At 42.8% G+C, this 24,911-nt stretch overlaps 1 protein-coding gene across 10 annotated transcripts in view; it reads right to left on the bottom strand.

The window, feature by feature from the left end:
• The window catches only part of ARVCF (ARVCF delta catenin family member), a 447,669-nt gene extending 423,133 nt beyond the window's left edge, over positions 1-24,536 (bottom strand). For 4 of the 10 annotated variants that reach the window (XM_019486615.2, XM_019486612.2, XM_019486618.2 and 1 more), the window contains exon 1: positions 24,280-24,534. The gene's annotated coding sequence lies outside the window, so the exon portion shown is untranslated. Of the gene's footprint in view, positions 1-23,224; positions 23,488-24,279 lie in introns of all 10 variants that reach the window. The other 6 variants (XM_019486607.2, XM_059713469.1, XM_019486608.2 and 3 more) reach the window with 3 other exon arrangements.
• Positions 24,537-24,911: the final 375 nt, after the last annotated feature.

Raw genomic sequence — 24,911 nt, 5'->3', positions numbered from 1 at the left:
ACAAGCTTAATAATTATCTTATAAATATTCAAAAGAGCCACCATATTAGCTGGTCTCAACATCCTGAAGGGTGAAGGTCTCTTAAAGAACACCTCAAGGCATGATGCAGATAATTCTGGCTGGAAGATTATGTTGAACCAATACTGCTTGACAAGGGCACGACCTTCAATTGATGCTGAAACTGATGTCTTGGTTCCAGAGGTTTCTAACTTTACTGCCACAGATTGGATGATCAGAAGAACCCTGTCCATGCAAGATGTTAAAAATTTGCTCCGTATGTAGCATCTCTCCATAGATACAGGGTATTAAAAGTATCATCATTCCCATTTTTATACATGGGTCACACCTTATGTGATGTGATGCAGTGGTGGACTGGAAAGCCATCCTGCTACCACCAATAAGATCATGGTGGAGAAAGGGAGGTGATGATGTTCAATACATCAACAGGAGTTGATGAGCACACTGAAATGTAGCATCACTGAAACTCCTGGGGCATTTGGGAAAAAATGTGCATAAGCAAAGGGAAGAAATTTTTATTTTGTTTTATGCACCCTAAAACACAGGAAAATTAAAAATTACTTTAGTGACTTCTTTCAGCTTGTCCAAAGCATTCAACTTCATTTTTCTCATCTTCCTACTTGTTCACATGCCAACAACAGACAATATCCGTTACAATCAACTTGGATTTGTCATTCCCAACAACTGTTTTAAGTTTAGCCTACAAAATAACACTGAGCAAAAAAAGGAAGAAGGATGGGAAGGGAATCAAAATACCACAAAGACAAGTAGGCAGTTATTTCTTACTCTGAATCTAATAAAAAGAACTCCAGGGGCCAAGATGTTCCAGCTGAGCTAACTATGGGTTCCTGCTGCTGTTACTAACATAGTAATGTAGAAAAGCAATTGAAAATATTACTCACAAAGTGCAGAATTTTAAGTAGAGACAAACAAAGATTACAGAAGAAACATGTATCTACTGGTGGACCAAAACTCTTTAAATGATTATATTCACTGTTCTTTGTAACCAGCTCTATAAAATGACAGCAGGAGCCACTATCTTTAAAGAAACCTTTACGAACCCTACATTTTGCTAAATGCTAATTTCTAGTTTGAGTGTTAAATAATTTCAATTGGTATGAGTTAATTGTTAAAAAAAGTGTAACCTGCATTTAGTCTGATCTGCAGGGCTCTCCCTCCACGCTTGTACAGATACCACAACTATTCCAATATATTTCAAGTGGGAAAATGGGCTCCAAGACATTAAGCCATGGGAGGGTTGCTTTAAATTTGGTTGCATGGGGGATGCTATGAGACGCACCAAAACCAGGAGTTTTCCTCTGGTGAAATATAAAACTTACAAGGAAGTTGAAGTTGTCAAAATATTAGGTTTTGGGGTGTTTTCTTCCTTCGGTTTTATACTGTAATTGTTAATTTAATTTGTTTGTGGACGTGCCCATCAGCTGCTCACCAGCAGCATATTTGTCAAAGTTGCCAACTGTAGTATCCTAGGTTACCAGGAACTCATTAAATCAAAGTACTCTGACCTGAGAGTGAGATACATCACCAGGAAAATGTATTGAATATGTTTGCAGTGAACTAGAAACCATACGGCAGTGCCTAAGGATCCAGCATAGTGCTGGATGCCTTCAGCATGCAGTGACTATCCCAAAGGATATTCAAGCAATAAATGGAACAAGTCCATATGTCTTCTATTGTTATGTTCACCCCTCAAACTTAGTCTTGTTCTTGACGTGCTCCATGACCATCACGCTTCTTTTATTCCATAATCTCAAAAGGTATTTTAAACAGTTTCTCATGAAAACTAAAGTTCCTTCCACAAACAAATTAAATTAACAATTACAGTATAAAACCGAAGGAAGAAAACACCCAAAAACCTAATATTTTGACTTATTAGAAATCAGTCACTTGATTTAATCTGATATGACAAGAGTGCTTAAATACATTTTTTTCCCTTGATTAGAAAACTCTTGGGTGACATTTGTTCCAAGAATGGACAATGCTAACAAGTAATGAAATAACAAATCTCTCTCAAGGAGAAGTGAACTCTCTGCAGGAATCTCCTCTCGAATATATCAGTAACTCAACCATGTTCAGTGAAGTTGTACTGTGGTAAATTAGGGGGTTAGTTAGGAGAAAGGGGCTCTAAATCATTAATATTAAAATGATGGAGCTGTTTTATTCTTGCATAATTCCTCCTCTTAAGTTTTATATTTCACCAGAGGAAAACTCCTGGTTACATTTAATTTTCTCACATTAAAACCCTCCAACCTGGTGTATATATTTTATATTCTGTGCTAATACTACAGGCAGTAAAAACAATCAATTCTTTTCTCTAAAGAAAGAGCCTCCCTGTTCCAGGTTTTTTTGTTCATTTAATTATGGCCATTCTCATGCTAGACTCTTCTTAAGTAAATTCTATTCACACAAGTTCGTGCAACTAGAAGAGTCAAAATCTGTGTTGGTGTTAGCAACCTGTTGAGTAGATTTGATTAAACTTTAGTTTTTCAGGTCTGAAATAGCTGACCTGAGAAACCTTCCTTGTTCCTTCGAGGATGCCTTAGAAGTCAAGTGTGAGCATTTGTAACGGCCTCGTGATCTTTTTTTCACCATTGGTAGGATAAGGTTGTTCAACATTTCAGATGCTTAAAGCATATTAAAGACAAGTAGAGGGCACTGCACGTGCACACATACATATACAGGTAAGCAAAGTATAATCATATCAGCTGTGTCATAGGTGCATCTGCATATGCCCATGAGACTAACAGAGAGACTGTAGAAAAATCTTAATATGAATCGACTCCACAGATGCCACATGATATTCTGATCTTTTCAAGACTAAGTAAATGCATGAGAAGCAAGACCACAGTCCTCTGCACTTTCTATTTCTATAAGAAAATTGACTGCAGAAACTCTTCCAACTTTAAGATATTTCTTACAGATCCTATATCTAAAGTTTGTGCTATTTCTGATTCAATAGTTCCAAGCTCAAGTTGAGAGACACTTATAACAATGTTTTTGGAAGCCGTTTCAAAATCCTAAAGTGTAACCTTGGCTTACTGCTTCCAAAATCAATTTCTACTTTATGAGCTTTCTTAGTCAGCTGCAAAGACCAGCTGCTTTCCCCTTGGACTTGAACACCTCTGCACTGTTTACTCTGGAACCCTTATTACTTCTGGCCTCTGTCATGGTGCCAGGGCAAACTGGGCCTTAAACATCTTTTAGGCTCTCTTGAGTATACCCCTTAATTGGTAGGTTTGGCATCCTACACTTCAAACAGCGTAGGACCACTCAGACTGAATCTCAGAGCTGCAGGCCCCATTTCCCCGAGAATGTTACTATAACAGAGCCAATCGCATTTAGCACCTGCAAGTTCTCTCGTTCCAGGACCCAGTAACCAGCGTGCTGACTGAAGATACTCATCTTCAAAACAAAGCACTTCTTATTCATTCCTACATAAGCATAGTACATAGAGCAAAGAGCAGAAAACAATTAAGGGTCAATACACCTGGGTCGTATTAATGCCTTCATCTTTCCTTGCCAACTTCTATAAGATTCACTTAGCCAAGCTTAATGCCCATCTCTTGCTAGAAGAAACAGTCATAGCTGCATGCTCCTCCTCACCTCCCTGCACCTCTCTCCTTTCTTCCTTTACCAACCTGTTAAATTTGCTCATGCTCCCTCGGCAGCCTTTTTGCTCACCTAAACCTCTTCCTCTTTTCTAAACGCAGGGTCCTGAAACAGCTTAGTGCTCCCTTTAATCTCTTCTTATCAGAGAGTTGGCAAAAATAGGGATGTTAGCAGCCTTGGAAAGAAAGAGATACCTTTTTGTGGCTCTAAACCTGACAATATTTTTTGAGTGTTTATTAGGATTCTAATTTTCTAGGCCATAGCTAACCCTTCTTGCTTGGTTCCTTTAACAGAACTTTTATATGGAGAGCAGCCAGTTAAAAAATGAGATAAAATGCAATAAGGAGTTACCAAAGTTAGATCGTCTCAGACTAACCCAGTATCTTTCTTTGATAAGTTAAATGATCTTCTTAGGCAAAGAAAATAGAGTAGTTCTAATCTGGACTTCTGTAAAACATCTGCTGTAGTACCACATGGGAAATTATTTAGCTAAGCTGGAACAGATGGGGATTAGTGTAAGAATTTTAAGGTGGGCTAGGAACAGCTAAGAAGGGAGATAACAACATTTTCCTTTTGTTTTGTGCTGCAAGGAAAGCTCTTAGGTTGAAGGAAGGTTACCAGTGGAGTTCCTCAAGGATCTATCTTGGGACTGATTTTATTAAATATTTTCATTAATGACCTTGGCACAAAAAAATGGAATATGCTGATAGAATTTGCTGATGATGCAAAGTTGGACAGCATTAGCAGGAGAGAGGAAGATTAGTATATCAAGCTGAAAAAAACTGGGTGATCTTCAGAACTATAACAACAGAAAAGGGGTGACGTTTAGTAGTACCAAGTACAATGAGTACTTTCATGTACCTAGACCAGTGATGTTCAACCAACTGGGATGTTGTGAGAAACTTTTAAGAGTGCTGCAGGATGCCACACAATGTTAACACCATCAGGTGTGCAAACACCTACATGATCCACAAGATAAATACAGAAATTTCAAATAGGAATCCATAATGCCAAAGACATTTTGACCTGCTGTGCTGGTATTGGAGTGATGTAGCTGTGAAGCTCCAGCAAATATGGAAGATTCTTGTGCATACTGTCATTTATTGGACCACCTGTATGGTTGGGATAGATTTAGACAAGCTTTCAAATGCAGTGCATTCTTTTGCAGGTCTTCAAGCACTGCATTTGAAAGTTTTTTTAAGTCCATTCTAACCATGCAGCTGGTCCAATAAAAGATATTACCCACAAAAATCCTTGCCTCTCTTACCTGTTGTGGTTTTTCTGAGTTCTTTGCAGCAGGAGAAACGCTCTATTATTTTTTCTGTAGGAAAAAAAAGAAGTGAAAACTATGAGCTGACACATTCTGAGGGGTGCTTTATGGTAAAGAGGGGTGGCTTGAGTCTAAAAGGCTGAGAACCACCTATGTAGGGAGTAGTAAGGTTTTCTTTCTGCTGTGAGCTGGGCTGTCACTGGCTACAAACAACAGAGGAAGAGAAAAAGACTTGGGTATAGCAATAGGCCACAGGCTGAATGTGAGCCACCAGTACAATGTGTCTATGAAAAAGTAAAATGCAATGCATCAGGTGTCTACTTCCAGTAAAGACAGATAGTAATAACATCACTGCACCAGGTGCTTGCAAACCCTCACCTGGAATACACTGTAATATACTGGTCCATGTTCAAGAAACAGGCAGCAGAGAAGGTCTACTAGGATGATCTGGGAAATGGAGAGTCATCTTGTGAGAAAAGACTAAAAGTGTTTCACCCACTTATCCTCATAAAACAAAGGGAAGTGATCTTTCTCTATAACTACATCAGAGAGGAAAAAGAACTACTACTACATAAGGGCAGTGTTAACACAAGAATAAATGGATATGAATACAAATAGATTTGGTTGGAAATTATCAAAAGTTTTCTAACTATCAGAGGGGGGAGATTTTGGAAGGCAAAAACTGAGAGATATTTAAGAGGTGGAATGACACCAGAACTGCCTGAACTCTGGGGAAACCCCGTGTAATGAAACCATATTAAATGCTGAGGGGGTGTACAATTTGGATCAAGGTTGTGAAAACGGTTACACAACATGCAGCTCAGGTTTCTGTACTGGTACAGCAAAGACCAAGAATGCTGGTGGAGGGAGTGTAAGAAAATACTTCTTTGATACAATCATTGAAGCAAAAATATTGAGACAAAATGCATCCTTTCTTTCTAAAAGGGCACAGATCCAAAACCAGGAATGTAGCTGGAGGCTCAGCATCCATGAAAATGAAGTACCTGCAGAGAAAAGGAAGGGAAGGGGGGTGCTAAACTCAGCTTGTCTTCCCAGCATCTACAGACAGATCCAGGTATCAGAAGGGGGTGACAGAGATTTCCAGCCCCATGGCTGCCAGGGCCATTAAGTCAATCCTTGCTTTTATCAGGTACATGGAGGCAGAGCTGAATATCACCATGACTGAGATCCCAGGCATAAGGGGAGAATCTGAAGCAAAGCTGAGAAATGCAGTGAATCATAATTTATCCCAGAGTAGACAAACTCAGGAAGCAAAAGGATACTGCCAACCACATAATGCCTGTCCAGGGATAGGAGAAACCTATGTAAAATGAAAAACAGCAGCCTCAAAGATTACAAAAGTACAAGAGGAACACATTCTCCTTGCAGTTTACAAGCAACTTACTAATGTGATAATGTGAATGGCCATGAGCAAGGTGGTAGGCAATGTCCCTTATGTCTTCTCAGCACATGGGGCAACACAGTGGGCCCAGATTCAGTCTCCTACATGCCCTCTCTAGGGAAAATGGGGTGCTGCTACATGCATCCCTAAGCTCGTAGAGTAGGATTTTGCATTTGAGGGAGGGATGATGACTCTCCCTTGCCAGAGATTTAGTATCCCTCAGCAGAAAAAAGCATTGTTTGGTTAAGACCAGTATTGCAGAAAGCCAGACCTGTCTTGATCCCTCTTTCTGACCAGGATGCTCTTTCCTATAGTAGCCCATGGGAGGGAATCTTCAAGCCACAGACACTAGAGAAACCAAGGCACTGTCCCCTCTGCCTAGCAGCTGGTTGAAAGTAAGGAAATGGAAGGTCCTGTCCCAAGTGCTGACCCAAAGATTTGGAGGTGAAAGGGGTAAACTGGGCTATACTATGAGCTTTCCTTTCATATCTACTCAGGAAGTTCTAACCAGAGTAGGTAGATACACGGGGATATTTGTCAAATAGCATAAGACCATATTACAGACAGTATACTTTGCTTAGTTATTATGAGACATTTAGTGGAGAAACAAGCACAGTTTGAAAATGAGATGTAATAACAGCTGTTCTGTCCTGAAACAAAGCAGGTGAAGTCCTACAGGATACCTGCTAGGTATCCTTGCTACATCCTTTTGGAAAGGAAAAGCTGCAACAGATGCTACAAAATCCTTAGTGACTACTGTCTTAACTTTATGGATTTGTTGATGGATTGTTTTTCTGGCTCAGCAAGTTATCTAAAGGATGCCTCTTGCAAAACTAAATGCACTTGGGGATCAACAACTGTAAATCCCCCAATACTGAAACAATGCAGGTGATACACCTTTTGAAGTTTCACAGGTATCAGAAGAAAGCTCAGACTAGTTTGACCTGGATCGAAGGGACTAAAACAACAAAGACCTTGAAGCTGTAAAAAACTACAGCTATCTCCGGTGAGGGTATAATACTTTCCCATTCAAGAACTGACAAACACGAGACCCTGACCAACCTGCCAGGGTTTCCGTGGTAAAACATCCCTGCATATACTCTGCTTACTGTTTTTAAATGTTTTCTCTGAAATATATTTTGTTCTGAACTGATGGTGCTTCGCTTTATAAGAGCTGGCTAGTCATTGAAAAACCCCATTATTGCCTGGGAGAAAAGAAATACACCTGGTAAATGCAAACCAGAACTGGTGAGGTGAGCACAGTGAACTGCAGGAGTCTTCAGCCTTAGCTTGAAGACAATGGAAACAAGATCCCACCCCCAAAAAGTGATGGCTTGAGGTGGCCATGAGGGGTTCAGAGATGCAGTTGACTCAGAAACTGTTGCAACTATAAATACATGCCACGGTGTATGCCACGGTGACATTTTGTCACCGCCCCACTGTGCATCTTCAGAGTCTGTCCCAAGAGTTTATAAAGGGACAAAGGGAGAGAGGGGGAATGGGTACAGAAGTGAAGACATTTCTCCTTCATCGCAGGATTCCTGTTCTTCTGAACCAGATTGTGCCAGAACCAATCATGCAACCATTTTAATGTGTGAAACTTTCAAACTCTGCCCAGATAAAATGTCATTGTCTGTGCGCTACTCCAGGCACAGCGCTGGCTTTTATCAGCTTTAAGTTCATCCAAAAGGATGAGAAGGAAATCTCTTGGGTAAGGCATGAAAAACAGACATAATTCAGGAAAAAATTGAGTACACAGGGTCAGAGTAACAAGATGAGGTGAACGTTCTTGCAGAACAGTGCTTGACGTTCACAATGCCATTTGGTAATGCTACAGTTACTAGCCACACAACCCTTCTACAAGAAAGAAAATCATAAGAATTTGCTAAATGAGCATTTTGGAATATTCTCGTGTGTGTACTCATCTGTTTAATTGTGGGCAAACTAGCCCACTGGGTAGCCCTACGCAGATAGGTATGTTCCATATTGTATAACTAGTGCAGCCACAGCTAGAAACTGGATTTAGATAGGCAGCATCCATTAGTATAAATGAAAGCGTTCCATTTTGAAGTTCTTCACATTTATAAGAAAACTTCAAATGGATTTTATGTAGATTTGGAAATTTGCTGAGTGCCCCAAAATAATCTGGCTAAGAAGAGGATTAATTTTTTGCTTTGCAAAACTGCAGAGGCAGTTCTAAGCTAATATACATGAGAGTATTCTGCTGATCCCGGAGATGTATGTTAGCTTCAAATTCCCATGAGCTTCCAGTGATAACATCACAACACCAACATCATGTATGCCCAAAACCCCAGAGTGGATCCAAGCTACTAGCATGCTGAATGTTCCTCTCAGCCTGATTGCCTGAGGACGCTGGCACATGTTTATAAAGTTAATCTGCAAATGGATTTTGAATATCTTTAAGAATTTAATTCTATTAAAATACCTTCACTCCCAAAACATTTTAACAAACAACACCATTCTGAGGCTTGTCTACTAATGTCAAAACTTTCAGGCAAGCTGAAAGGAAACGAGTCACTGGGAGTCAGTGTCTAAGGCTCAAAGTGTTTTAGGCACTACACTGCCATTGATTGTAGTGGGAAAGCTTTATGGGGTAGTATTTTAATTTTGATTTCAACGGATGCCTAACGTTCTTTGACAATTTGGTCCTAAGCTCCTAAGAACTCTTTGAAGGTCTCAGCCAATAGACTGTTTTCTCTGTAAATCACCGAGCAGTCCTTATGTGCTCTTTTTATGTTCAGTTCATTCACCACTGATCTGCCTTCAAATAATGTCTGAACAAGCCAGGCTGCAAAACGTGTTACTATCCCAGACTGGAGCTGTTTATTAGTCAGAAGGTACAACAGCTAAAGAAATGCCTGAACAGATTGCAGTCTCCAGAGCTGGCCTTAGGGGTGGGCAACTGCCCAGGGTGCTGTGGCCAGGGGGGTGCCACACACATATGCACACATACCTGTGAGAAGCCCATGCACACAGCAGTGCTCTCCCCCTGCCCTGCCCCAGACAGGAGGAGCACTGTCCAGTCCAGTCCAGCCCCCAACTCCAGCCACTGCTCCTGAGGAGCCGGGGCAGGCACATGCAGGCAGCAGCAGTGCCTGCCCACCCACCTGTGTGGCACACCATGCTACCTCGCCTCCCCACCGGACTGCATCTTGTGCCCCTGCCTGCCTGCCTCTATCTGCAGCAAGACTGCTGACTTGGGGGTGATGGGAGGGTGCCAAAATACAAGTTCACCCAGGTTGCCATTTTCCCTAAGGCCAGCTCTAGCCGTCTCATCAGTGACTCTCAGCAGGAATGGATACAGATGTCTAGAGAAGACACCAGGACTTCTCCCATTGTAAGATGGTAAATAAATATTTTCAGCCTAGTCAGGAAACATCACCTAGAAAATAGGATACTTTTGATACGTACTGTCCAGGTTAAAGCAGCAAATGGACATATAGATTATGCTTTTTGTTTTCTGCAATGATTTTGCATGTACGTTGTTATTAATAGTAAAACTTTTTAAAAACAAACAGGAGCAATGATATCAGCTACATGTTATTTTCATCACTTGTATTCAAACTCTTAAGACTTCATGGATGTCTCCATCCTTAGTAAAACGCTACTCCAGTGTTCTGGATTCTTATCTGTCTTGCTTGGCGATTGTCATCCTAACATCAGCTCACTAGGGTGAGAGGACAGAGCTGACAAGAAGAGTAGGAGAAAACTTGAGTTTTTCTAAAAGTCCAGTCAGATCTAGTTGGTTAAGTAGTCTTGAAAAGATGCTTATCAATAAAACATCTTAAAACACAGTTGACTTAGTTGAACCCTCAATTAACTAGAGCTTTGATGTATACTGCTGAATAGAAGACAAGTAACAAATATCTGGAAGCTAACTGGAAATCCCTTACAGAAAACGGTTGTTGCTTCTGTTATGAAGGCTGTATTAGCATTACAAGTAGAACAATTTTAAGTCTAGGCCACTAATCTATTAAGTAGACTACTAGCAGAATAAAATATAGGTTTAAATTTTCAATCTGAAGTCTATCTCAAATCAGTTCTAAATGCAGAATCTGCAAAGTATAACAGAAATCCATATGGACAATTGGATTTCCAGCTGAGGAAACCCTTCATAGGCTGAGATTATCCAGAGTGTAGCATTAAAGTTTTCTTATCATTCTTAAAGCCCATTAGGTGGTTTTATTCTGTTTAACACACCTGTACGGTAAATCGCTATTGCATATATTTGGCTACTCAGCTGACCAATAGAATAACTGGTGTAGGAGGACAAGGCATTCCTTACTTGTATTAAGGAATATTGCAGCTCCTAGCAGCCTGAATATAAATTGTACCTCCTGCTGAATTCCATCAATCTTAAGCATGAAAAAGAAAGATAAAAAATTGTAACTCTTTTTAAATGGTGTCCTCTTATGAAAACTTCCTCAGACAGGCAAAGATATTTTGGGGTGATATCTTTTATTGACCCAACTGCATAGTTGGGATAACGTTAGACAAGTTTTCAAATGCAAATGATTCTTCTTCAGATTATATTTTGCATTTGAAACCTTGTCGAACTTGATCCTAACTATGCAGTTGATCCAATAAATGATACCACCCAAAAATCCTTGCCTCTCATTTAATTCCTGGACCATCATGACTACAACATCATTCTAACACTACTAGTGTAATGTAGTTACTCTAGTGAGAAACTCAGAAGAAAAAGGAAGATACCACAATGCAATTAAGGGGGATTAAATTTTAGTTTAAGGTCAGAGCTGTTACTTGTGGCAATCAGGAAATATTACCAGAGTTTTAATAGGCCACTCAGTGGTTTCCATTATCACTTCACATTTAAAGCAACTTGTCATAACATCCTTTGTGTAAGTATGGCCCCTGGACTGGGAACATGGCTTTGCACTTGCATTATCTTGCAGGCTAAGGTTAAGAGCCACCTGGGTCCTGAATCAGAGCCCAAAGGAATTTAGCAAGTACTAGTTCAGTTTGCAGTGAAATCTTAATTGTGTAATCTACATCTTGATATGTCATCATTTCTTAGTATTTAACTCCGTAATCTCTTCTCTAAAGCTGAGATGTTGTTATTTAAATCTTGGAAGTACTGGAGTGGGGGACCCGAAGAAGGCATGGAGTTCTAAATCAATACAAAATATGTTCCTGGTAGTAGTTGTTATTCTGTGCAGGTGTGTTATTGATTACAGCCATAATGGTCTCACTTTAGCTGCCGTCAATAACTCACTACTTGTATTGTCACACTGAATTAAAGAAGAACTAGACTAAAAATATGTGAAGGAGTTATACCAGCATGGCATGACCCAGCCTGTGGTGCAAGGAAGCAAAACACTGCCAGTTTAAGTCAGGATTCATGTTTGATACTTCACTTGACATTTCATTGATAAAATAAAGTCAAATATGATATTTATTCAACCAGGGGAAGAAATTACACCTTAAACTTACTGGAAGCTCTTAAATTTATGGCCCTTGAATACAGTAAAATTATGTTTTTAATACCTTAGGGACATTTCTGTGTGTATTATTGACATACTTGCAAAACTAGCACAGAATAAGTTTAATCTTGGACTATAACTGTTTTATAAATTGGCATTAATAAATCTTCCTTAAAGTTTTGAGAAGACTGTTGAGACTAGCATTTAATAGAAGTGCTTCCTTTTAATAGGGTTTATTTCTAAATTGGAAGTGTGTACACCTACATACTCATTTAAGTGAAATAATAAGGCAGAGGAAGGCAGCAGCTATGGATCTGGCTCTGGCTCCAGCTCCAACCCCAGGTTGGGGCCAGAGCAGCAGGAGCTGCCTCCCATTCCTCCCCCGCACCCCACACCTCCACCTCGTGTTGGATTGTAAAAGGAGGGGCTTTTCCCCCTATGTTAAATGAGAGAGGAACACCTCATCTTCTAATCAAGTAAATAAGGTACTCTTAAAGTAACATGTATCTGAATTTCCCCGTGTAGGGACATGAGTGATATTGTCATGCTAGTGCATGTCAGAAGCATTTAACTGACCATCAACAAAAGTGAAACACTGAAAGTGCGATACACAGAATAACTGAACGAATGTTCAGTAAAACCTTTTAATATAATTAAGCTTGTAGGTGGACTTTACATTAGACATCATACTTTAGCATCAGTGTCTCCTTCCTAAGATATGCCATGTATGGAGTGAAGCTGCCATCAGTTTTGGGTATTCTGGGAATCTTTGCAACTTTTTCTACTAAAACAAGTTTTTAATTTTTAAAAATTTTAAAAACACTACAAAAATGAGCAAACATGATTCTGTTGTGCATATTTAACTGCATAACAAGTAAGCAAATTACCTTCCAATGGTACCCATAGGAGTATTCCAGCTAGAATCTGGATGAGAATTACTATTGCTGTCTAGAAGTCAAATAATTCAATGTTTGAGGACTTGATTGTCAAAAATAAAGGTGATATTTTATCACTGTGCAACGTGGTTCATTGTCACTAGAGGGGGCTATGGAGGAAGTTCATTAATATGCTTCCAAGTCATATGCAGAAATTATCCTGCTATAAGAGGGGTGGGCAAAATACGGCACGCGGGCCGCATCCAGCCCTCAAGGCCATTCTATCCGGCTTGCAGAGCCCCTAAAAAAATTTTTTAATTAAAATTTATCTGTCATAGATTTTATAGACATTAGGGCTGGAAGGGACCTCGGAAGATCATCAAGTCCAGCCCCCTGCCCCAGGGGCAGGAAGTCAGCTGGGGTCATAGGATCCCAGGAAGAAAAACGTCCAGGTTTCTCTTGAAGGCATTCAAAGTAGGTGCTTGAACCACCTCCGGCGGCCGGCCATTCCAGACCTTGGGGGCTCGCACAGTAAAGAAGTTCTTCCTTATGTCCAGCCTGAAACGGTTTTGCAGTTTATAACCGTTCGACCTTGTTATGCCTTGGGGCGCTCTGGTGAACAAATGTTCCCCCAGATCCTGGTGAACACCCCTTATAAACTTATAGGTGGCCATCAGGTCACCCCTGAGCCTGTGCTTTTCCAGGCTGAAGAGTCCCATAGCTCCCAGGTTCTCGTCATAAGGTCTGTTTCCTGACCTCTGATCATACGCGTGGCTCTCCTCTGCACTCTCTCAAGCTTCTCCACATCCTTTTTGAATTGTGGGGCCCAAAACTGGACACAGTACTCCAGCTGTGGCCTCACCAAGGCCGAGTACAAGGGGAGAATGACATCCTGGGATTTGCTTGAGAAGCATCTATGGATGCAAGCCAGCATTTTGCTCACTTTACTGGCTGCAGCATCATACTGAAGGCTCATGTTCATCTTGTGGTCAATCCTGTCCCCCAAGTCCCTCTCGTCCGTAGTGCTAGTCAGCGTAGCACTGCCGAGCCTATAGACATGCTGCAGGTTTTTCTTCCCAAGGTGGAGAACCTTGCATTTTTCGGTGTTAAACACCATCAGGTTCTCATCCGCCCATTTACTGAGCCTGTCAAAGTCAGCCTGGATTACCGCCCTGTCCTCAGGTGCGGATGCTTTACCCCAAAGTTTGGTATCATGGGTGAACTTGGCCAGTCCACTTCTGACTCCAATGTCCACATCATTAACGAAGAGGTTGAACAAAACAGGTTCAAGGACAGAGCCTTGAGGGACCCCACTGGTCACATGGCACCATTACAACTGACTTCCATCAACCACCACCCTCTGGGTCCGACCACAGAGCCAGTTCCCCAGCCAGCAGATCGTGGTGCACCCAAGGCTGCAGTTGGCCAGTTTTGCCAAAAGGTGACATGGGATACTGGATCGAAGGCTTTTTTAAAGTTGAGATATATGACATCAATCTCTTCTCCCTTATCCAGGTGATAGGTCACCTGGTCATAGAAGGAAATGAGATTAGTCAAGCAAGACCTACCCGCAACAAACCCGTGCTGGCTATCCCTCAGGGTGTTGCCATCAACTAGCGCATTGAGGATGTCCTCCTTGATGATTTTTTCTAAGACCTTCCCCAAGATAGAGGTCAGGCTGATGGGCCTGTAGTTTGCTGGATCCAATTTCCTCCCTTTCTTGTAGATAGGCATCACTTTGGCCTTCTTTCAATCTTCGGACACTTCACCAGAGAGCCAGGAGCTCTCAAAGATCCGTGCCAGGGGCTGAGCTATGATGCTTCCCAGCTCCTTGAGTACCCTAGGGTGTAACCCGTCAGGGCCAGCTGACTTGAAGGTATTCAGCCTGTCAAGGTGTTCCTTCACGAGGTCAGCTTCAATGGAGGGCAAGGAACCACCCTCACTTAGGCGTCCCTGTCCCGTAATGGGCAGGGGCATCCCATGGGACTTGTGAAAGACTGATATAAAGTACCCATTTAGCAAGTTGGCTTTTTCCTGGGTGTCGGTCGTCAGTTCTCCCTTTTGGTTTAGTTGGGGTCCAATGTTGCCCTTGCTTTTCCTCCGGCTCCCCACATATCTAAAAAAGGACTTTTATTGTCCTTGATACTTGTAGCCAGTTGGAGTTCCATCGCAGCCTTGGCTTTCCTGGTTCGCTCCCTGCAGGTCTAGACCAGTGTGAAATATTCCTTCTTGGAGGTGGATCCCATCCTCCATCCTTTGTAGGTCTGTCTTTTTAGACACAGGAGGACCACTAGTTCCCTGGAGAGCCAAGGGGGCTGCTGTGCCCTCTTGCTGCCTTTCCTCTGAGATGGAATAGCCTTAGCTTGTGCATCTAGGATTGCTCCCTTGAGGAGCAACCACTCTTCCTGGACTCCCCTCCGTTTGGGGTTGTGGTCCATTAGGGCCTCACCAACAAGTTTCCTGAGCTTGTCAAAGTCAGCCCTCCTGAAGTCTGTACTGCTGAATGACTTGACAGCTTTTCGGTGCGTAGTGAAGGTGATCAGCTCGTGGTCACTGTTACCCACCTTCCCTTCAATCATTAGGTAGCTGATTAGATCTCCAGTTGCCAGTACCAGGTCAAGCAGAGTTTTGCCTCTTGTTGGCCCGTAGACTTCTTGAGTCAGATAGAGCTCATCCATGCACGTGAGGAAGCTTTGTGACCGTTCAGATTTGGCCGAGCGCTCTTCCCACGAGGTGTCCAGGTAGTTGAAGTCCTCCATGACAACCATAGATTGGGAACATGCAGCCTCAGCCAATTCCCTGGCGAACTCCTGGTCAATCTCTTGATTCTAGGAGGGAGGTCTGTAGTAGACTCCCACCATTGTATCTCCTATGCCGTGTTCCTCGTGGATTTTAACCCAGAGGGTCTCTAGTCGTCCACCCTGGGTGCCAACGTCAGCTTGTAGGAATGATTAGCTCTCCTTGACAGAGAGCTACACCCCCGTCCCTTTTGTCCACTCGATCCCTCCTGTACAGGGTATAGCCGTCTAGACCCATGGCCCAGTCATGAGTGGAGTCCCACCAGGTCTCTGTTATCCCTATGACATCATAATTATTTTTGTTGAGCAGGAGGACAAGTTCCTCCTGTTTATTCCCCAAGCTCCTGGCACTGGTGTACAGGCATGTAAGTGTCCCCTTGGGGGCCCTTGCGTTGCCCACAGCTTGCTCTAGGGCTGGGGCAGGTGTAGGCTCCCTTAAGTGCCTTGGCCTGCTGGCTTTGCAAGGGTTGCTCAGAGGGCCAACAGTGGCAGTAGTCGCCCCGTCCCCTGGCGGGCTTAGTTTAAAGTCTGGTGGAGCAGGTCAGGCTTAGTTCAAAGATGACAGGAACCAGGGGCAGTAGGACCAAGGGGAAGCCTGGCGGGCTCCTGCAAGAGCAGGGCCCGCCCGGCCCTGGCCCCCCAAGTGGAAGCCCCAGCAGGGGCTTCTGGCCTGGGACCAGCCTGGAGAAGGAAGCTCAGGTAAGGGAGGGGGAGGCCAGGGAAGAAGCTGGTGCAGAGAGCAGGGAAATACGGCCCCTTGCCCGCCCCATGACTGGCGCTACCTGCTGCAGCCACTTGAAGCCTGCACAGGGCTGTCCTGAGCAGGCACAGGCAGCCCCATGTGGGCTGCGAGAGGCTGCAGTGCAGGGCACCGAGCACGGGGCAGGCAAGGGGCTGTTTTCACCAGCACTCAGCACCAACTTGTAACCAGCCCCTGCAACCAACCAGCGCCCTGCACTAGCTCCGGGCTCGCCCATCAGGGCTACGCCATGGCAGCAGCAGCAGCTGCGGTCCCCCCCGCTTGTTGCACCAGGCAGTGTTTGCTGCTGCTGCCCACCCAGAGCTCGCGCCACGGAGCCAGCGCAGGGCCCTGGCTGGCTGCGGGGGCTAGTTACAAACTGGTGCTGAGCACAGGGAAAAGCAGCCTCTCACCCGCCCCGTGCCTGGCGCCCCACACTGCAGCTGCTCGCAGCCCGCATGGGGCTGCCTGTGCCTGCTCAGAACACCCCTGCACAGGCTCTAAACATCTGCAGCAGGGAGCGCCAGTCACGGGGTGGGGGAGGGGCCACATTTCCCCATGCTCTGCACCAGCTCCTTCCCTGCTGGCGAGCAGGTGGTCGGGGCTGTGCACTGCCCCCCTCCTGTACCATGGGGCTGGGGTCACTGGGAGTGAGTGGGCAGGGAGCACAGGGTTCACACCAGTGTCCCAGGGCCAGTGCCAGCAGGGCCCAGAGCAGGGCGGCAGGGATACAGGGTCCCAGCCAGCAAGGGCTCTATGGAGCCGGGCCAGCTCCCCCCTCTCCCTGCTGGTGCAGCGCAGCCCAACTCCACAGACCCCTGCCAGCCTGTGCCCTGCTCTGGGCCCCACCGGTGCTGGCCCTGGGACATTGGTCCCAAGATGTTGACCAAGGGGCAGGGCACCTGTCAAGGTCCGGGGCACCTGTCAAGGGGCGGGGCTACCCATGGGGCCCTTGACAGGTTTCCAAAATTGGGTAAGTGGCCCTCCACCCGAAATAATTGCCTGCCCCTGTGCTATAACAACTGAAGGGCAGCCAGTTAAATTCCTGCCAACACTGGCTGCAGTTTCACTAACTTGTTTAACACTGTAACAAATTTAAATAAATTAAGCAAAGTCATTATTCTAGTGATAAAAGAATGTTGCATTTTCCCTACAAAGTGCAATTTTCATGACTGCTCTTTACTGAAAGCAAAGCAGTTTTGTTTATATTTGAATGAGGACATCAACTCAAATTAATTTCCAGAACCTAAAAAACAGCTATACAGTAGCCATTACCCACAATGAAACTAGGGCTGTTTTTGCTAAAGTAATCCCTCATCTAGTTTACAAAAAAATATCTAGACTCAGCTAAACGCTCTCAACTGATTTAATATATATATTTCTGATCTTACAGTACTCCCAGAAGGTAACATGCTACCAATTAGACAACTTAAAATGGATCCAATTGGGAAGTCTCTACATTTTTTAAAAGCATTGTCAAGATTTTAAATGCTTCTAATTCATTTTTTAAAGACAAAAGTCCTAAATATTTTAACGATTTTATTCTAAGTAACGTTCAGGGACCTGACACTGGCAAACTAGCAGGGGGGCATTTTATTAGGAGGTCCAGAAACATACTTTTTAATGCAGACAAGCACACTACAATGACACTTTACAAAACACTGAATGAAACACATGATCACCCAAGTTCTTATCATTATGCTTCAAACCTATGTCACTTTAGGGTAGCCATAAGGATTTAATTATATCAGTGGAAGCCAACCTTTTTGGTAGGGGTATCACAAGATAAGCCCCACACCTTCCTTGAGTGCCACTCTAATCCCTTTCCCCTACCTGATCTGTTGTTCTGCTTTCTGCTCCCTACCCTATCTGTCTCTGTCCCCTGCTCCCTGCCTGAGCACCAGGTGCTACACACACAGGTTGTCTGTGCCATTTGTGGCATGCCAAGAGTTGGCAACCGTGGCTTAGATCAGAAAGCGCAAATCCAGGCACTCAGGTTACATGCAGATCTTGGATTCTGATGCCTGGAACCTTCCTGTGCTTCCTTCAGGCCTCTTCTCAAACCACAATCTAGTTCCTCACTTAACTTTTGCCTCGGATGGGTATGCAACCGAAAGGAGCAAGCTCAAGGAATTTATGAAGTTTACAAATTCACTTCTTAATTTATACTTACTCCATCTGATATTGCTTGTCCTTTGACTGTTAACTTCTGGTGGCAGGGACTACATTGTCTTTTTCATCAGAACTAAGTTAAAGAAAAATCCATTTTTGAACAACAAAGGTGCAAGATGTAGAACAAGGACCCTGATTCTGCCAAGGAAGCTGCCCCCAAAGACTCCACCTCTATGTGGAGCTGAAATGAAATCAATGGGAACTGTGTAGCTCTACAGATCTATAGGAGAACACTTGATTAAGCATCTCAAAATGCATGCAACTGAAAACAAAGTCTACTTACAAAAGGTGACAGAACATGGTGAGGAAGGGACTGCCTACTTGTATGCTCTTAAAGACTATTATGCGTACAATTTTAAGGGGAAGAAAAAATAACATGCATGGTTTTTATCATCATAAGAAATGTCAAAATTGGCTGGTGGCAAACTGATCAGCAATCTACTTGCTCTCCCCTTTCCCCATCCATTTCCAATGTCCAATCTATTAACCTTTATTATCAGCTTTCTGAATAAACTAACTGCTTCAGTACTCTTAAATAATCCATAAGCAGCCACATAGTAAGCCACTGTTCTGGAGGACAAAAAATCTGCCTAGAAAGCACCAGATTTCAAATTTCCAAAGGCTTATGACAGCAATAAGTTCATAAATAAAATAAATTTAAAAAAATTAAATTGTGAAAGATACCTTGACAATGTGCTTTTAATCTTTAGCCAACTTGAGATGTCATGTAAGCACTGAAGCAGCAAAGAGATGATACTGCTTAGACAGCAAAATCTCAATTTCCCCCTGACCTACAAATCATAAGCTAATAGATCAGTGATGCATTGGCATATTTCCACATTGTAGCTCATGGAAATACTGTAGTAGTTTCTGAAATAAGGTGCATGTACCCAAAGAGGCAGGAAAACCTTAATTAGAACAAACGTGGAGAAAAACACCATACTGCCCATATTCTAGCAACAGAGAATGGTTCTTCCAGTACACTATAACATGGAGAGTGGAAGTAGAAAGACACAGTCTTCCCCAGGTGTCCCTAACGAATCTTAATACCTTGTAGCTGCCACTAGGTATGTTTCACAGGCAACAGGATTAAGTAGTTTTCTGTTGCAGACACCAAACACAAATCAGTCACTTAAACCCAAAGACAGTCATCACTGATGAGGCCTTTTAATATTATTCTTGCGGATTACTGATTACAGTGAAATCTGTACACAATAAAGTGTTATTGCTGCTAAATATTACAAATTTTCTTGTTAGGGGAGGGACAACATTTTTTGTTTCGAAGTCATTTTTCTTAAAGCAGCATCATGCATTAGCCAATTTAAGTTTTACTTCAGTGCCTTCAAATCCTTCCCACTGCCTTCAGAGATAGGGTTTATCCCCTGGTTTTCGTGGGCTGTAGCAATAGTGTCATTTTACACATTTCCATGCTTTTAAAGTATTATGTCTCACACACAATGGCAGTTTTCCTCTATTTTATGTGAACTGGAATGCGTAAATAGTGGTGCTTTTACAATACAAGGGACTGAAATCTTGTAACCATAGAACCAAGGCACCAAGAACAGCACTACTGCAAACTGCCAACCTGATCCAGCGTCTAAAATGAAGGAACCATCTTTTTGATGAAATCACTTATTCTTCAGGTCGGTGCAGCCTTTCATCTCTAAAACTACTGCAAGGTGAGAATTCATTGAGCACAAAGAGTCTAAGACCAGCTTCTCAGTGTATTGGGCCACCAAACAGCTATCAGATGGCAATTACATTTTTGTTATTGATGAATATCATATTTGAGTCTGTGACCTGAAAAACTAGCTTCGTTTTGTAAAAATCACAAAAAATATCAGGGTCTGATCCTTTAAATCCTTACTCAACTGGTCTCACTGTAATCAAAATCAGCTGATTAATCCAGGATTATATTACTCACGTAAGTAATACATCTGTAAAATCAGATGAGTAGATCCCTGGGAAAGAGATAAAGAGATACTGCATCACACCGATTTGGAATCATACTTTCTTTCCTTACTGTAGCAACTCTTATTATTTTCTAGCCTATGCATAAGCTTAGACTTCTAAAAACATCAACACTTAAGTGCAGGTCTTCAAAAGTGCAACGATTCTCGATTCCCAACACAACACCTCTAAAGGCAGGATTGTTAGACATGTTGGTAATCTGGCAGCACCTATTGACTAGAACTGGAGTTGTAAATTCCCAGATCCTGAAAAACCAAATTTTACCTTGCTTAAGCTAGAAAAGCTGATATTCCCATTAGTTTTAGAGGGCTGGTGCTTGGGTGACAGAGCACACAATTCTGTAGCCAAACATGAGGGAATCAATTTAGAGAAACAGAATACATGATATTCTTCCGGGTATACTTCAAAAGCCTAAAATAATGAGTTCCTATGGATATGCTGGTAAGTAATTTTTAGCGGTATGATAGTATATTCAGTAGTTAAACTTACTGTTTTCCACAGGGACATTCTCAGTTTCAACAGTGATACACTCCTAATAATGACAGCTCTTAGCAGAGGAAGTATTCAATCACTTTTTAGTAGGAGTAGAAATTGACTGAATTTAAATGTCCTTTAGAGCAGATTAAAATATTTTAGGGGCACACATTCATTTTTAATGCATGGCTCCCTATACATTCTTGCTTAAGAACTCAAGAACGTGCTGGAAGAAACGTGGATATTGGTGATTCAAAGCCGCTAACTTCAGTGAAGCACCATGGCAGTCAATTAATGTAACTCAGGCTATACGAAAGATATTTTGGCTGATGTTAGGGGTGTAGGTTGTAGCCGAGTTGGTCTAAGGATATGGGGGACAAAGTTCTTTGGGTAAATCTAATATCTTTTATTAGACCAACTCAAATAGTTGGAAAAATTCTTCTTTGCAACCTTTCGGGTGCAAATACCCTTTGTCAAGCTAAGGAAGCATCTGCAAGTTGGTCTGATGTTTCGTCTGAGGTAGCATTTTTATAAGATAATGAAGAATAATAGAGGCAGTTTACTTAATATTAAATGATTAGCTATGTATGAACACCAGAATGCTACTTCTTAAATAAGTAATTGCTGGAGGGCTGGCTCTGAGCCTTTTAAAAGACTGGATTTTATTAAATCTTACTATGCTCCTAGAACATTGCACAGAAATAGGCATATAAATAGAATGAGATACATTTACATACAGTATGCTAGGAGATGTGGATCTGTGAAACAGGTGTATTCTGAGTTAGCCCACAGAGTTCAAGTCCCAAAACATCAGTCTACGCTAATGGAAGAGTTAGTCTTTCTGGTTCGTTTTTTTTTTTTGTTTTTTTTTTTTTTGGGGGGGGGGGGGGGGGGTTGGTTGCGTGGGAAAGAGAAAAGGCTAACCAAAACGAAGAGCATGTACCACATTTGTCACATTTATGGTTGTTTGTTCCAAATGGAGGAGGAAAGTCAGGCTGGAAATATGTCATAAGCAAGACAAGTCCTACTTCTTCCCATGGTAGCAGAGACACCTAGCTTTGCTTATTGCTACAAAAGGTGTGGACCCCATTTAGAACTGACCTGCAGTACATGACCAGGTCTCCTTGTTCTAGTTTTTAATGTTATAGTAATGATTCTATACCCTTTTTGAAGAAAATATGTTTGTCTAGTGAATTTAAGTCCTAAATGTTTTCTGTTCAGGAAATAAATGTTCTTTGGTCCCTAGTTCTTCCAAAGAGTAACGCGATCTGAACTAGAATAAAAACTAGGCATCACAGTCCTTTCAGTTAGAGAGGTGTAAACCTAGAGTAATTTCACTTAATCTAATGAACTATTCACCAAATTACACTGGTGTAACAGATTTTGGCTCTTGTCCCTGTATGTAGTAGAAAGGAGCACGCATGCAGTATTTGGTCAGAGCTTCTGCTTTCGAGATGATGTTGGTAGTTATTACTAATGGAATGTATTCAGACTGTAAGAGATGCTGTCACACATGGAAGGGAATAAGCTAAATGTAGTCTCATGCTTAGCCATAAAGACATTTGTTTACAAGGTTTGTGTCAATGATTTATACCCACACAATAAAATATGAAGAACAACAAATTGTAAATCTGGTACAACAAGAGTTCTAGCAGGCTTTCTGACAGCATTGTTTCAGATGTAAACTTCAGGTGCAAACACAAAAGCACTGCAGAAATAGTGTGTATTGCAGCAACTAAAACCAGATACAGAAGCTTGGTGTTATGTAACTGAAATATGCAAATACAAGAACTTCAAGATAAAATATCAGTATATGGTAACTACAGCCTATATAAAATACAGTACAAGTAAAAGGAAGAATTACAGTCCTGTGCCCATGCACTGCCATAACCATATATACTGCAAACAATTCTGCATTTTGCTAGCTTTTATTGGTTTTTTATTGGTCTAATGAAACAAAAATCTCTTGCAGAAATGTGGAATGAAAAGATTAAAACTACAGCCTCGAGGGAATCATTTGTCATCAGTTACCTCTAAGTATCAGATCAAACCTATGGTTAAACACAGTGGATTACAGTTATTTTTACTGAGAGCAATCGCAGGATAACAAAATCAAATCAGCAAAAGGCAACTTTGTACGGATAACAGCCAACGTCAGGCAGAACAGATCCTAAGCATCACTGGACAAAACATGGGGATAAACCATGCAGTGAAACTATGCAGTCAAACTGTATTGTTCCTCTAAACCTTGCCCACCAAATACATTCCTCTAGCCAGGCAAGGGAAAGATAAACCTATTTGCCTAATGGGGCATATAATTTAAATATTTTGTACAAGCATTTATAGAGCTGTTGCTTAAAATAAATGTAACAACCATCCATCTAAATATCTTACATTAATGGGTACATACCATAGCTCACAACTTGTTTCTTTTGTTGTTGTTGTCAGGTTTTTTGTCTGTAGAAACTATCCAGCCTTTCAGGTTTTTTGGACAACATACATAGGTTGTGCTAGTTTTGCAGAACACATCAGAATTTGCTCCAAAGCAGACTTAATATGAAACTGCCTTTTGTCCCCCGATTATTCCAGTCTCTTGTAACATTTTTAGAGACCCTCAAATGTCAGGCTTCAAAGCTGCACAACACAATCTTTACAGTTTGGTACAAAGGATATCTGTTTAAATTTAGAAAAGCTTTAATAAGCAATGTACTTAAGGCAGACTGCAGCATTTCATCCAAAGGAAGATACAATCAGCCAGTGTCAATATTTTGTCACTGGGGATCAGGATTTTTATGACAAAAATAAACCCCCCTTGCTATATAAGGAAAAATATTTCCTTATAAACACAGGTCTAGCCATGCAGGCAATGTTTAAAATAATAAATAGGGGTGGAATGGGATCTGAGCAAAAATCACCATCATATTTTTAAACATACTAAAAACAAAAATTGGAGTTTTGACCCCAGCCACAGCATGGGAGCACCTTGCAGAAATGGAAACATGTTTGAGAGGACAGACATCCCCTCCGGCAAGCGCCTACACAAGACACCATGAGATGGGACCTCGCCTGATCTGAACATATAGCAAGAGTTGCTCAAGTTTGGCAAACATTCGCTTTCAACCATGCAAAGCAGCACTGCAGGGACACAGGCAAAGGGAAGCGGACAAAAAAAAATCCGCCCTTGGATTTGAGGCTTGTGAAGGCATCGGATGCTCTCAGCGTTTCAGATCCAAAGGAGAGTTTCGCTTGCTACAAAGGCAGCGGCTCATCTCTCCGGCACGCCACGAGCCACCTGAGCTATGCCTTCCCCCCGCGGGCAGAGCCAGCCCCGGCCCCGCAGGATGCGCCCGGCGAGGCAGCGCCCGCGCCCGCGCCCGCGCCCGGCACACAAAGGCATGCGGCTGCCATCCGGATGCAAAAGCAGGCGCGGAGCTCATCCATCCCCCGGCCCCAGCATCTACTCACCGCCGCCTCCTTCTCTGTCCTCAGCTTATCCCCCCCTCGCCTCTGCTGCCTTCCCGGGAGCGCAAGGAGGCGGGTGTGCAAAAAAAAACAACACACACACAACAAAAAAAAAAAAACAACAACTCTTCAGTAAAATACTCAGCGGCTCATCGGCAGCGCGGCAGCCCCTCGTGTCTCCTTCGCCCGGCTCATTTTCCAGGAGCACGAACCCCCTCGGAGATCGCCGCGGCCCCCGGCTCCCGCAGCGAGCCCGCGTCCATCCCCCGCGCTCCTCTCCCGGGAGCGCCCGGCAGCCCGCCCGGCCCCGCGCCGCGCCGCGTCGCCCCTTCCCCGGCAGGCAGCGCACGAGACGGCGCTCTCCCTCCCACCTCCCGATGCCTCCCTCTCGATTGACAAAGGGCAGCCGGGAAAACATCTCCATCCCCACTGGCAGGAGGCTTTTTTAACCTCTTTTTTTTTTTTTTTTTTAATATTTACCTCCCCCCCACAGTTGCTTTTCTTTTTTTAGGAAAAAAACCACACACACACACACACTTGGGGGTTTCTCCTTTTTTTGAACAGATAAACTTGCTATTCTCTATGTGCTCCTCCGTCTCCCAGACACCCTCCCACACCCCATGCAAATCCAGGAG

This window comes from Alligator mississippiensis, chromosome 10, assembly GCF_030867095.1.
Source record: "Alligator mississippiensis isolate rAllMis1 chromosome 10, rAllMis1, whole genome shotgun sequence".
Taxonomy (NCBI): domain Eukaryota; kingdom Metazoa; phylum Chordata; order Crocodylia; family Alligatoridae; genus Alligator; species Alligator mississippiensis.
This window is presented reverse-complemented; position numbering and strand designations above follow the sequence as displayed.